This window comes from Protopterus annectens, chromosome 4.part0 (genome assembly GCF_019279795.1).
Source record: "Protopterus annectens isolate FY-2018-M chromosome 4.part0, PAN1.0, whole genome shotgun sequence".
In the NCBI taxonomy this organism is placed as follows: domain Eukaryota; kingdom Metazoa; phylum Chordata; order Ceratodontiformes; family Protopteridae; genus Protopterus; species Protopterus annectens.
The window spans coordinates 624096981-624109263 of NC_056733.1; the positions used below are offsets into that span (position 1 = coordinate 624096981).

Below are 12283 nucleotides of genomic sequence, written 5' to 3' on the forward strand. Positions count from 1 at the left end.
TGCACCCACTGCGATAAAATCAATAAATCCAAACAATTTTCCAGCAGGAACTGTTCACAGGTATATGACATCAATTTTTCAAACTGTAGTAGTGATTGGATTATTTACATGGCCAGTTGTCATTGTGGCGCATTTTACATAGGACAAACTTCACGACCATTCAGAATTAGAATATCAGAGCATACTAGTAATATTCGTAACAAGAAAACTAGTAGTGCACTGTACAAACATTTTTTGGTACATAATTCTGCCAAATTCACTTTTATTATTATTGACATTATATCAGGAAACAGGACAAACAAACTAGGATGGCACCAAATTCTCAATAATAAAGAGAAGAAATGGATAATTAAACTTGGGGGATTATTCCCACCTGGTCTCAATGAGAATTTATGACCCACCAATAGGGACTTAGATGCCTCTATATTAGCTTACCACATTTATGCTTTGTTCTAATACACTGAAGAAGGTTGTGTTTTTCTACCGAAACCGGTCTGTAACATAAATGTGTAGGATTGTTAACCTATAATAAATTTGGACCTTATTGTATCAACGTTTGCTGGCTCCACTTTTTTTCCTTTTTACACAGTTGATTTGAGGGCCGTGCAGCTGCTCACCGTGCAGGAATTTCTTTTTTGGTTCAGGTCATTCACACCAACATGGACAATGGCAAAGTTGTACTTGCAAGTGTTGTGGAGTGTCCTGAGTGCATGTGTTATGTGGCGGATCCTGGCACCCGACTGGCAGCTGACTGTAACTTTCTCCTTATTTAGCCTGGTGAGTGGGACATCAGTGTGCCTGACTATAGAGTCACCTATGACTAGTGTGTTGGGTACGTTGCTTTGCCTTATGGGCTGAGGTCGAGTGCCACACTGATTTTGTGGGCAATGTGTCATTTGAGTAGTGTTGGGTGTGGTGGTGGTTGTCTGTGTTTCAGCTTGGGAGGTCTCTGTTGCTTGGGCAGATTAGCCTCCATGAATGTGGGTGTGTGCTTTGTGTTTCTATGTGTGGGTTTTGGTAGTGTGGGTTTTGAAGGACTGTGTGTTGAGTGTGGTGTGGTGCAGGTGTTAACCTTCTCCTCTTGACTGTCTAGTCCAGTCTTGGTTGGAGAGAGCTTGGCTTCCAGTTTGGCTATACAAGTGCATCTCTCATAGGATGTAGTGTTGGGTGGTAGGAGAGGGTTGTCAGTGTACGTGAGGCAATTGCTACATTATCCCCAGATTCATCAGGTGGACAGGAGAAAACACCGGGAGCTGACCCATGGACATGCTTGGATAGGTGCTTATTTATTTAAGTAGTAAGAACTGCGGTGGTGGTGCTGCGGTAGCGTTGTCGCCTCACAGTAAGATGCTGTTCGGTTCGATTCTCAGCTAGAGCGTCTTCTGCGTGGAGACGTGTGAATGGGCGTACCTTTGTTGAAGGTTGTGCATCAGGGCTGGCAACTTGGCACGTAAAAATCTATCTGCCAAACATTAGCGGACCGGAGTTCCGCTGCGGTGACCCCTAACCGGGAAAAGCCAAAAGACTCAACAACTAAGAATTGTTTTCCTGTTGACAAGTAAGGAAAGTCGAGTGCTGTAGTAATTTGTAGTTTATTTAGTGCTTACAAAGAGTTCTGAGCAAGTGCTGAGCACAAGGAAACAGTTTTGAGTGCTGAAACTAAAAAACTGGCTAGTTCTAGCTAAAACTAGCTAGTTTTAGCACCAATCCCAAGAACAGAAGCAGGCCACAGCCTGTTTGGTAATCCACAGTCTTGTCCCAGATGATGCAAGGGTCTGCAGGCTAGTAGCCTTTTTTTGGTAGATGCCTCAAATAGCAATCAGACCAGTCAGGTATGTTAAGCACAGACGCTCACTCTTCAACTAGAAAGAGTCAGAAATCAATGCACTCTGTTCCTACTCTTACCAGGATCAGAATATAAGCACAGATTCTAAGCTGTCGCCTATAAAGCAGTTATTACGCTTTCTGGTGATCAGCAGTCTCCAGGAAATAATGTAACTGCACTCCTTCTCTCACCAGGAGAAAACAGAAGTAATAATCCCAAGATGACTACTGAGAGGCAAAATTGGGCTCTACAATAACTGGTGGTCTTGCAATAGATGCTTACAGTTAAGATGAAAAAAATGGTATATCCTGAATACTGAAGTGTGCACTAGAGGAGTTAGACGTGAAAGTAGGTAACTTAAATTTTACCAGTCTAAAAGTTAAGTTTTAGTGGAGAGTCACTATTTTTAAAACAGCACGATAGATTGAAAGGGGGTGGTCACTTTTGCATTCTGGTACTATGGAATACAGTAGGATAACCAATAAATATAAATAGTTGAAGGGGAGTGATTTCGCAAAATAATAATTTTGTGCTTACTCACACCAGCCAGTAAAAAGCAGACAGGAAATGTGATATATGGTCAAATTAACATAAGGGGCAGGCAACTAGAAAGACGGTGGTGTTTAAGAACACAACAGTAACCGGGTGGGAGGGTGGAAAAAAATTCTGTCTGACTCACAAGAGAGAAAGCTGTGGTCTCTTTTCAAGTTTTAGTATGCAGTTAAAAGCAGAATACAAGTATGGTGTGTGTGTTGTGTGGTGTATTTATGTTCATGATTTTGTTTTTCCTGGTAAAGTGGAACTATATATATATATATATATATATATATATATATATATATATACACACACATATATGGGTCTATGTTAGAAACACGAAAGCTGAATTTCATGAATACGTATTCATCGACACATAAAGGTCAATGTGTGAAAAGAGTGAACAACGCAAACAGCGAAAGTGAGAATACCGAACATGATACCGGAAGCAACAGCACCATACAGGTAAGGTAAACCTAAGTTAACAAACCTAAAGTAAAACACTTTCCTAAACGTTTTTGCAGGGGGACAAGCCCCCCTGCACCCCCCACACCCCCTCTACTTAAATATACCAACTCTGAGACTGCACTACAGTGGGAAAAAGGTTTTATTTCCTCATCCCCACGATCACCCTGCTGGCCGAGGAAATATGTTTGGCATTCTTACTTTCGCCATTTGCGTTGTTTGCTGTTTTCGTACATCAACCTTTATGTATGTGTATGTGTATATGTATATATATATATATATATATATATATATATATATATATATGTATATGTATATGTATATATATATATATATATATATATATATATACACACACACACACACACACATATATATCTATGGGTCTATGCCATAAGATCGAAAGTTCAAAATACTGAAAGCCAAAATATCTACAATACGAAATATCAAAAGCATTTTAATGAAGGGGTGCAAGCCCACCCCCTACTAATTATATATACCAACTCTGAGGTTGCACAGCAGTGGAGAAGGATCCAATTCTTACATTAAATATATTGAGTTTTAGGTATCTTTTGTTTCAGTCTTTTAAACTTTCGATCTTACGGCATAGACCCATATAAAAGTAGTATGTTTAAAGATAGTGACAAAATATTTAGCACAAAAGCAGTCTAACTATGAATAATGTAGATTTAAGGAAAAAAAGGACAAAGGCAGGGATGCACGCACTATAAACTTATCAATTTATCAACTATCAGTAATAACTATCCTATTGCTAATACTGAACAATCCTAACACTAAAACGTTTTATATATACTGTGTGGGGTTGAGTGTTTGGAGGTTGCCAATGTCCCTGTTAATGAGGTCCTTGATAATCCGTTCCATGGTCTTGCAGATCAGGCTAGTTAGGCTGATGGGGCTATAATTTCCCAGATCGGTGGATACTCCACCTTTGTACAAAGGGACGACAGTGGCTGTCCTCCACTCGGCTGGGACAAAGCTGGTACTCAGGCTTTGGTTGAATAGGGTGCCTAATGGTGCTGCAAGTTCATGCCTGAGTTCATGTAGGATGCAGCCTGGGGTGTTATCAGGTCCCATGGAGACTGTATTTTTTGCCTTTGAGAGGGCAGTGATGACCTGTTCCCTAGAGATAACGGGAGGAGGCAGGTACTGGGGATGTCCTGATTTACAGATGGGGGGACAGAGGGGTGAAGTTTTCTCTGAATCTGTCAGCCAGAAGGTTGGTTATATCTATAGCATTTGTGTATATGGTGTCCTTGACCACGAGTTCTGAACAGATCTGGGTACTTCCTTTTTGATTGCAGACATATGTGACGAAGGTCTTATGATTGTCTTTAGTAGATGTGGCCAATTTAGACTTGAAGTTGGCTTTAGAGGATTTCACTAGTGCTCTTACTTGCTTGTTCAGGCTAATGAGAGAATGCTTTCAATTGGGCACCTGCTCCTTCTTGGTCCTGGACAGCAATTTTTTTCCTTTTGTTATAAAGTTTATTTATTGCAGATGTCCACCACACAGGTTTACTCTTCCTTGAGGAGGAGGAGGATTTTGTCCTATCGGATATTTCTGATTCCATGTATCTATATAAATGCTTGGACAGTATTTTGGTGTAGATTTGGACAATGGTGCCAGTTCCTACAAGGGGGGGGGCTGTGAAGCTGTTTATACCATCCCTCAGGAGGTTGTAATCAGCTTTGAGAAGTTTTTTTGTTTGACCCTAGCTGGGGGGGGGGTCAGGGGAAATGGTGACTTCAAAAGTGACAGTTTGATGGTCAGATCTTATCAGGGAGGATGATACTGTAGGAGTGCTGCAGTGGTTACTCATGTTGGTTAATACCAAGCCCAAGATATTATCACCTCTTGTGGGGGTATCGACTAGCTGTTACAAGGCATTTGCATTGATAAAATCGAAGAATCTCTGGTGCTTTGTGTTCTGGCATGAGTAGTTTTTCCAATCTCTGGGTGGGTAGTTAAAGTCACCCAGGATCAGGTAAAGCGTTGAATCTTGATAGATTTCAAGAAGTCCATATAGGTGGAGTGGACATCTTGAGTCAAATTTGGGGACCTATGGCTAGCTATGATTTGAATAGGGGTCTTGTCAATGGTTAACTGCACCTCGAGTGTGTCCAGTGTTTCATACTGTTTAACCAGCCTGGAGGTGTGTGTGTCTTTAATATATATTGAAACTCTACCTCCTTTGGCTTTGCTGTCCTCAGTTTGGGGTCTCAATGTATGACAGGATGAGTAACCAGGTAAGGCTGGGATGCTTTCCGCAGCTTTGAACCAGGTTTCTGTGACTGCAGAAATGTCAGCATCTACCAGGATTAAGAATGCTTGCAACGAGTGCAGTTTCATGTTTAGACTCCTAGCATTAGCAGCATGACCGTTAATTTGCTTTTTGTTGAAATATTTATGTTGGAGATTGACTACTTGGATATTAAACTTATTAAAGACATGAATAATGGTATGTACTTGTCTAGGATTTACAGGAAAAGTACCTACTCAAATTCCTTTCTACATTTTTCTAGCTGTCACCCTTATCACCAAAAAAGTTTGGTTGTTAAGGGTCAGGTAGTCAGGGCAGCCAGGATAGTAACACTTGACAAGGATTTTCTCTTAAAGTGTGAAACCCGTAGTAATATGTTTTTGAGCCGTGACTATCCAAAAGAGTTAGTGGAGGCACTAATAGATGAGGTAAAATACAAGAAGTTAAATGGTATTTTTACACCATTTTAAATACGTTTGAACTTCAGGACAATACAAGGAATAATTATGGTCCTTTCAATAGCCTTCAACCAACCAACTCCCAGCAAACAAACAAGCTCCCTAACTATAATAGTAGTTTAATTACTATATTTAGTGTTGATAGTATGGATCTGTCACATATTATTTTTTAAGAACTGGGAGTTGATACAAAATGACACCTACTTGATGAATAAAGTAGCTACAAGTCCAAAAATTGTCTATAGAAGAGGTTGTAATTTGAAGAATTTATTGGAGGGTAAGAGAACTACCGTATCAAAATATCCCGGTATGTTTTGATGTGGGATGTGTACATTTTGTAAATACATGGACATAGGAAGTAATTTTGAAGTTAAGGGCATAGTTTACAAATCAAAATTTAAACTTACATGTAATTCGAAATTTGCTGTTTACCTAGCCAAGTGCCAAAATTGTCCGGCTTCCTATATAGGGAAGATGGAGCGTAAACTCCATGATAGAGTCTATGAACATTTGTATGCTATGGATAGAGACAAAGTGAAAAATGCCCTAGCCAAGCATTCCCCGTTGAAAGGAGGTCATACTTTTAAATTTAGAGCTATTGACCAGGTTTCTAAGAGATGGTGGGTGGGACCTCATTCACTAAAACTTGAAGAATTAGAACTGTATTGGAAATTTTTGCTAAATGCTTACAATCACCCAGGCATCAATGATGTGTGTGCTATCACTTGCTTACTTAAATTAAAAAGCTTAAGGGGATAGTGTTGTATATGAAATAACAGTTAGGAGTAGCTTTTTTAGCTGATTTTGTCAAGTTTTATTGGATATGAATATGTCAAGAGTGCTATTAATATGTGATTTTATTACTGCTTATATTTTATTGTATTGTTCTTTAGGATTGTATTTGTGTTTAATTAGGTCGGAGAGTGTATCCCTGATAGGTGGTCGTTGGTAATGTGTCTTGAGTTACACTTTTTAAATGCAGTTTTTTTAATTAGAGTTATCTGAAGAAGTTTGGCTAGTGAGGCAAAAGAAAAGCGCTTCATTAAACTATTTATTCAACAACTTTGTGTTTTTTCGGCTGCTTTCTATTGTATTTTGCATTTTTTTCTAGTTGTTCAGTGTGTTTTCAATGGCCAACATGGACTATGTCAGAGTCGTAACAGTACCTGCTGCTGAGAGACTTGAGTGCATGTGTGATTTGGCGGATTCTGGCACCTGACAAACGAGTAACCATGACATTCTCCTTATCCAGCCTGGTGAGAGGCACATTTGTGTGTCTCACAATGGACTCTCCTATGGCAAATATGTTGGATTTATGGTTAGGCCTTAGTAGTTGCGAGACACAGGTGTGTGGACTATGCATGGTATGTGGTGTGGAGGGTTGTGGAGTCTGTGTGTGTATTTCTGCCTCTGAGGTCTCCTTTGTTTGGGTTTATTTTGTTGAGAATCTCTGCATATGTAGGTGTGTGTTGTGTAGTTGTGGGTGGTGTTTGAGATTTAGTGATTGTGTCGACAAACCTCTCAGTGCCAGATATAATAGCTTCTGAGCAAGACAGCACAGACTCTAGGTTCTTAATGTAATTGCATCTCTCACAAATGGTGTCCCTAGGTGGTAGTAGTAGATGGCTGTCTGTGTACAAAAAGCAGTTGCTACACTGTCTCAAAATGCCCATATCAACCAGGCTGGCAGGAGAAACTGTAGGAAATTGTTCATCCATATTTGTCAGAATCTGATGGAAAGAGGCCAGGAAAGCTTAGGGGTAGGCCTAACCCCAAGTCCTTAAACCAAAACTAAGAAGTTTAGAATAACACTTACAATGTAAACAGGCTAAAACAAGCAGTAATAAATGCAGCACAAAAAGATGCAATTGAACACTTTAGAGAACAAGAAGCAGGAAAAGCAAGATGAAGTAATACAGTAGGAGGAGGAAACACAAATACTGTAAAAGCAGTGGAAAGGGAGAAAGGAGGTACAGAAAATAATTCAAGGTTAGGAAACTAAGAGGGTTGGGCCTTCCCAAATGTTCTCACTGTATTAGGTAGAAAGAGATAATGAGAGTGGACTGAGAGGAGCATCCCATATCAGATTTACAGTAAGGGCAGAAAATGGCAAAATCACCAAGTTTAAGAAGACAACAATAGGGAGGGAGTGTAGGAAACTATACTAGAGCTATGTGCTCAGAACAAACAGCCACTGTAAACAAACAACCAGGGCCAGCGACAGCAAATCTGAAAGTGGACTATGCTATAGCTACAAGCTACACTATTTTATGCAGAAAACACTACAGAAATGTTTATCACAGCAGAACAACAACAACGAGACACTAAATGAATGTTTTAAACAGAAAAAGGAGCAAGGAGACTCTAGAGAGTGCTTTTAAGTGCAAATAAATCAGTTATATGATGCACTCCTTGGCAGGAAAATCAGAACAAACAGATGCTTAACAAATGGAGAAAATTTTCAGTTAATACCTCTCACACAGTGAAACTTAGCTAAAAAACTTTACAGTGAGACAGTAACAAAAGTGATTAAACAGGCCCAGTAAGGCAGACAATTGCAGTACAACAATGTTCTGAATTTATCTGATTATGTACCTTCACCTATACAATTGTCTGTCTTGAATAAAGGGTCATCATTTGTACCTGGTTTTATCACTTCTGAGGATAATATGGCTCAAGATGTTTTTTCGTTTTGTAGATTATTGAATCTTAAATTGTTTTTTGGTGATTCTAGTTTTTCACAGAGTGATAAATTTATTTACCATAAATCCACATTTAATCCACCCATGCACCCTCTGGTTCTGCAATTTCAGAGAAATATTCTCAAAGATCTTCATTTCTCTGGGCAAGATGCTCGATTCAAACCTAACATTTCTTTAGCAGAGAAACAGGCTATTATTGAGTTACAAAATAACGAAGATATTGTAATCATTTCTGCTGACAAAGGGGGTGCTGTGGTAATTTTAAATTGGTTGGATTATGATAAGGAGGCGATGAGACAACTTTCTGACCAAAAATACTATTCACCTATGATCATGAATCCCACATCCAGGTTCATGAAGCAGATTGAAGATTTTGTTCTTTGGGCCAGGGATGAATCTATTATCACAAATGAAACCGCGCAACAACACATATATTGTTTACCCAAGACATATAAGAATCTGGTCAACCCTCCGGGGAGACCAATTGTTTCAGGAAAGGGTACATCACAGAACCCCTTTCCTTGTTTCTGACTTTACATCTCAAACCTTTGCTGAGTTTGGTAAGGTCACGTATACATGACACCACCATGTTTCTCAACATCATATCAGACAGTCAGTTGGAGGAGGATTGGCTTATGTGCACTCTTGATGTATGTTCATTATATACCAATATCCCTCACAAATCCGGGTTGGAGGCATTGTCTTTTTGGTTAGACAAAGCTGGGTTATACCAACCCTTATTTAACTCATTCTTGGTAGAACTAGCCAAATTTGTGCTAACCAGCAATGTTTTCTATTACCAAGATAAATGTTATTGGCAAGTAAAGGGTACAGCCATGGGAGCATCCTTTGCCCCAATATATGCAGATCTTTTCATGGCGTTTGTAGAACACCATCTCATATATGATTGCCACAATAACATCTTCCTAGAAAACATTGACATATGGCGACGCTACCTAGATGACTGCTGGATGGTTTGGAGAGGGGACATACCAGGTTTGAGAGATTTTGTTTCATATTTAAATCACAACAAATGGGGTATGGAATTTACAGTCCATTATTACTACAACAAAATCACTTTTTTGGATGTTTCCATTACCAAACAGATTGATAATACACTCTCCACAGAGGTATTCAGGAAACATGCTGAATTTAACACAATTTTACATGGTTCTAGTTTTCATCCACCCCACGTGATACGTAATATCCCCAAGTCACAGTTCATTCGTATCAAACGCATTTGCTCCACAGATTCCACTTTCCAACATCACAGGCAGGAGCTTACAGAACGATTCTGGTCAAGAGGCTATGGTATGGGTCATGTGACTAATGCAAGTAATATGACAAATTTTTCCAATAGAGCGGACTTTCTACAATACAAAGAACGGATTCCCAAGGATTGCACCACACTTAGATTTACTACCACATATGCTCGCAACACTAACCAATTGATTGCAAGCATCAATAGACATTGGAATATTTTACAATATGATCCAGACATCTCCAATTTCATTCCAAACCAGTGTCTATTTTCATACAGGAAAGGGAAAAACCTAGGTGGTTTCTTTAATCATTTCAAACATGGCAATAAGACCACAAATACGCAATTTAAACAAACTACACTTTCTGGGGAGCCTTTAACAGGCTGTTTTCCATGTGGACACTGCACCCACTGCGATAAAATCAATAAATCCAAACAATTTTCCAGCAGGAACTGTTCACAGGTATATGACATCAATTTTTTCGCAAACTGTAGTAGTGATTGGATTATTTACATGGCCAGTTGTCATTGTGGCGCATTTTACATAGGACAAACTTCACGACCATTCAGAATTAGAATATCAGAGCATACTAGTAATATTCGTAACAAGAAAACTAGTAGTGCACTGTACAAACATTTTTTGGTACATAATTCTGCCAAATTCACTTTTATTATTATTGACATTATATCAGGAAACAGGACAAACAAACTAGGATGGCACCAAATTCTCAATAATAAAGAGAAGAAATGGATAATTAAACTTGGGGGATTATTCCCACCTGGTCTCAATGAGAATTTATGACCCACCAATAGGGACTTAGATGCCTCTATATTAGCTTACCACATTTATGCTTTGTTCTAATACACTGAAGAAGGTTGTGTTTTTCTACCGAAACCGGTCTGTAACATAAATGTGTAGGATTGTTAACCTATAATAAATTTGGACCTTATTGTATCAACGTTTGCTGGCTCCACTTTTTTTCCTTTTTACACAGTTGATTTGAGGGCCGTGCAGCTGCTCACCGTGCAGGAATTTCTTTTTTGGTTCAGGTCATTCACACCAACATGGACAATGGCAAAGTTGTACTTGCAAGTGTTGTGGAGTGACCTGAGTGCATGTGTTATGTGGCGGATCCTGGCACCCGACTGGCAGCTGACTGTAACTTTCTCCTTGTTTAGCCTGGTGAGTGGGACATCAGTGTGCCTGGCTATAGAGTCACCTATGACTAGTGTGTTGCGTACGTTGCTTTGCCTTATGGGCTGAGGTTGAGTGCCACACTGATTTTGTGGGCAATGTGTCATTTGAGTAGTGTTGGGTGTGGTGGTGGTTGTCTGCGTTTCAGCTTGGGAGGTCTCTGTTGCTTGGGCAGATTAGCCTCCATGAATGTGGGTGTGTGCTTTGTGTTTCTATGTGTGGGTTTTGGTAGTGTGGGTTTTGAAGGACTGTGTGTTGAGTGTGGTGTGGTGCAGGTGTTAACCTTCTCCTCTTGACTGTCTAGTCCAGTCTTGGTTGGAGAGAGCTTGGCTTCCAGTTTGGCTATACAAGTGCATCTCTCATAGGATGTAGTGTTGGGTGGTAGGAGGAGAGGGTTGTCAGTGTAAGTGAGGCAATTGCTACATTATCCCCAGATTCATCAGGTGGAAAGGAGAAAACACCGGGAGCTGACCCATGGACATGCTTGGATAGGTGCTTATTTATTTAAGTAGTAAGAACTGCGGTGGTGGTGCTGCGGTAGCGTTGTCGCCTCACAGTAAGATGCTGTTCGGTTCGATTCTCAGCTAGAGCGTCTTCTGCGTGGAGACGTGTGAATAGGCGTACCTTTATTGAAGGTTGTGCGTCAGGGCTGGCAACTTGGCACGTAAAAATCTATCTGCCAAACATTAGCGGACCGGAGTTCCGCTGTGGTGACCCCTAACCGGGAAAAGCCAAAAGACTCAACAACTAAGAATTGTTTTCCTGTTGACAAGTAAGGAAAGTCGAGTGCTGTAGTAATTTGTAGTTTATTTAGTGCTTACAAAGAGTTCTGAGCAAGTGCTGAGCACAAGGAAACGGTTTTGAGTGCTGAAACTAAAAAACTGGCTAGTTCTAGCTAAAACTAGCTAGTTTTAGCACCAATCCCAAGAACAGAAGCAGGCCACAGCCTGTTTGGTAATCCACAGTCTTGTCCCAGATGATGCAAGGGTCTGCAGGCTAGTAGCCTTTTTTTGGTAGATGCCTCAAATAGCAATCAGACCAGTCAGGTATGTTAAGCACAGACGCTCACTCTTCAACTAGAAAGAGTCAGAAATCAATGCACTCTGTTCCTACTCTTACCAGGATCAGAATATAAGCACAGATTCTAAGCTGTCGCCTATAAAGCAGTTATTACGCTTTCTGGTGATCAGCAGTCTCCAGGAAATAATGTAACTGCACTCCTTCTCTCACCAGGAGAAAACAGAAGTAATAATCCCAAGATGACTACTGAGAGGCAAAATTGGGCTCTACAATAACTGGTGGTCTTGCAATAGATGCTTACAGTTAAGATGAAAAAAATGGTATATCCTGAATACTGAAGTGTGCACTAGAGGAGTTAGACGTGAAAGTAGGTAACTTAAATTTTACCAGTCTAAAAGTTAAGTTTTAGTGGAGAGTCACTATTTTTAAAACAGCACGATAGATTGAAAGGGGGTGGTCACTTTTGCATTCTGGTACTATGGAATACAGTAGGATAACCAATAAATATAAATAGTTGAAGGGGAGTGATTTCGCAAAA

General features: G+C 39.9%; 1 protein-coding gene across 1 annotated transcript in view; it reads right to left on the reverse strand.

Annotated features, from left to right (window-relative positions):
• The window catches only part of CIT (citron rho-interacting serine/threonine kinase), a 3433971-nt gene that overhangs the window by 488341 nt on the left and 2933347 nt on the right, over positions 1–12283 (reverse strand). The gene's annotated exons all lie outside the window — the stretch shown is intronic.